We start from the raw sequence: 3,285 nt of genomic DNA, 5'->3' as shown, positions 1-3,285 counted from the left end.
TTGTTTATGTATGTTCAACTTTAATTTGTGGGAAATGGAAATTGTTTCTTTAATTAACTGTTCTGTTTCTTTGTTTATCAGTGCCTTGTATTAACTCCATCTTGTGAAGGCAGAGAAAGCTAGAAGATACATTCCAAAAGAATTCAAATAGGTTGAAGCTTTTGGGTAGGTCCAATATTGTAATTTCCTCTCTTTAAATGCAGCAATTCTTTTATGGGTTTGAGTCTTTAGGCAATTTGTAAATATTGAATCCAAGAAATGTCGTCAGTTTGGAAGACTAACTATTACTGACGTGAACTCTGAGATATTTTTGTTTGATGTCTTCTGATTTGCATTTTAATCTTCTGATTTGTATTTTAATATTTTAATCTTTACCACTAGGCCGCCACCGTGTTGCTCCGGCCATTCACTCATCATCATCAATCTTTCCCTTCCTTTCCCCTGTTCCAATTCCCTGCTTCCCAGGTTCCCTTTTCATCTCATTTAATCTGGTTTAGCTCATTCTGTTTAGCTTGTTTAGTTCAACTAATTTAGTTTAGTTGAATTAGGTGGTTAGAGAATCTGGACTGGTTAGTGGATGTAGGTTTTATTTTGTTTACTGCTGCTGTTCGGAATGAATTTGTCTTTCCTCTGAATGTTGCCCTGGATGAACTTGTTTATTATGCTGTTTTGGTGTTGAATTCTGGACTTGTGATTGCTGTATTGTATTTTTTTTTTCATTGTCCAAAATAGATGCTGTGAAAGTGTTACTGTTTCATTAATTTTTCTTGGTTTGTTGTTGCTGAGTGCTGCTTTGCTTGTTGCTTGGTCCATATTATATGAACTGCAATGATTTCAGTTTGTGGAACTGGTTAAGTCATATGAATTCTGTTTGCTGCTTGCTTGAACCTCGAAAACATGCTATTTACTGCTACTGTTTAATAAACAATTGCTTCTGTTGATGATTCTTTCTTATTTTGAGTTGTGTCTTGAACGTTCTGAATCCTGACACCAAAGTTTGATAATAATAATAATGTGATTTTTCTTGTAGTATCATTGATTAGCATGTCAGATCTCCTTTTTTGAGTTACTAATTTTCAATTGTAATCAATTTCAGGGGGCCAATATTCTTGTAGATAATAAAGGTTGCATTAAACTTGCAGATTTTGGGGCCTCCAAACAAGTTGAGCTGGTAATCTAAGTCTTCTTTACTAATTCTAATATCCTTCCTACAAGTGTTGATAGAACTGAAGTATCGCCATCACAAGGTGAGTATGAAGATCTTGAAAGGGTGCTATCTCGAGATCTTTCAGGCCTAGATTTGTCTGACCAAAACAATGAAGTTACTGATGAAAATAGTTTTATTTTTAACCCAAGCCAATTGACTGGGAAAATCTATGCCCCTTGCTCAGACTTATGTTCATGGTTTTTTATTGTATTGGCTGATATTGATCTATACAAAGTTATTCTTTTTCTTTCTTTTTGTAACTTCTTGTAATTGAAATTGCACTTTTTTTTTTTATCTTTATATTAGGGAAGTATTGGTATTCTGATTCAATGGTTGCATAACTTGCAAAGTGAGATTGGGATTCTAGCTGATGGCACCTTGGCTCTGAGACAAGTTCTAATTCAGGTAATTGCATCATCAGTGTTTAAAAAGTGGATATGATTTCTGATAATTAGGCCTTGTTAAGTGGTAATTTAAGTAACTTACTAACCTGTTAGTCTTCTAGTCTTATTCATGTTCTCAAATCAAAATCAACGAAACTAGTTGGACTCTTTTTGGTGTAAACAGGGTGTAGACATGTTTGGAAAGTGCATTGGGTTTCTCAAATTTTTCGTGAGGCTTCTCTCTCTCTCTCTCTCTCTCTCTCTCTCTCTCTCCAATTCTCTTCATGGCTTAGTTGTGCCTCTGACAGGTTGAAGAGGAGACTGGCATAAAGTTCAAACTTGAAGACATGGTTGATCTCACTGCTTTCTTGGATTCTTCAACATGATGCAGATTTTTTCCCTCACCGGTATACCTTAAGCATTCTGCATCAACCTTATTGCTTTATTGGTTTTGCAAATAAATAATTTTGTCGCTTGAAAAAAGAGCTAATAATGCATCTGCTTTATAGTTGTTCAATAATTTAGTTTGGTATTTTGAGCATAGTTTAGTTTCGTGTTATTGTACTTTTAGATTTGCATTTACCAATCAGTGAGCATTCAATTCAATTTCTGGCTATATGTGGTTCAATCTAACAGTATTTTATAGTGGAATGTGAACCTGGTTTAATTTGGAATTGTTAATACATGCATAAATTAGATTATTTTTTATAATATTTTTATATATATCGTTTTTGATGGCTCAATTTGTTCTTGATATTTTGCTGCAGGCTAGTATTGGAATGGATAACTTGAACGCTTAATGCATAAAGTGGAGCAGTTTTAGGTTGATTTTGATCTTTTACTAAGTATTTAGGTTGATGATCATCTCTATTAGTGTAATTTGATATATTATGAGCAGTTCTAACTTGTATTGTTTCTATATTTTTCTTTGGTTTTTAGTTTTGGAATTTGAACTCGAGATTTATTTTGTATTTGAGTAATAGTTTTTTAATGTATAAAACAATTATAGTAAATTATATATCTCACTAATTATTGTTTGATTTGTCTTGTAATAAAAATTGCATACGATATTTGTAGGTTTGGTAATAAAAAAGGATTGAAAATTTATATTGTGTAGCAATGAAGATCAAGTAATGAAAAGAAATTTTTTTTTTTAATTTAACAAGGCTTTCGCCACGCTTTTAAAGCGTGGCTGTATATTTTGCTATGGAGCGTGGTCGTATCTCTACCTATCGCCACGCTTTAAAAGCGTGGCCGTATCTCCACCTATCGCCACGCTTTTAAAGCGTGGCCGTATCTCCACCTATCGCCACGTTTTAAAAGCGTGGCCATATTTCCCACCTACAGCCACGCTTTTCCAAGTGGCAATTTGTAAAAAAGCGTGACAAACAAAAAGCGTGGCAATAGGCTGCAAAAAGCGTGGCGATAGAGCAACCGCCACCCTTTGATAGGTCACCCTTTCAAAAGCGTGGCGGTATTTCAAAAAGCGTGGCGAAAAGCTATCGCCACGCTTTTTTCAGCTTTTCGCCACGCTTTAAAAGCGTGGCAAAAGACGTGTTTTAGCGAAGCATAAACACTCCTTACATATCTATAGCTCCATCTGCTTGCAACCATAGATGCATTGAACAACCAATGGTCCCATTAATAATAATATATAATCGTCAAATAAAGATCAAGTTAGTCTACATTATTGCA

This window comes from Arachis ipaensis, chromosome B9, assembly GCF_059453495.1.
Source record: "Arachis ipaensis isolate K30076 ecotype BB chromosome B9, ASM5945349v1, whole genome shotgun sequence".
Lineage (NCBI taxonomy): Eukaryota > Viridiplantae > Streptophyta > Magnoliopsida > Fabales > Fabaceae > Arachis > Arachis ipaensis.
The sequence above is the reverse complement of the archived record's forward strand: the minus strand, read 5'-3'. Positions refer to the sequence as shown.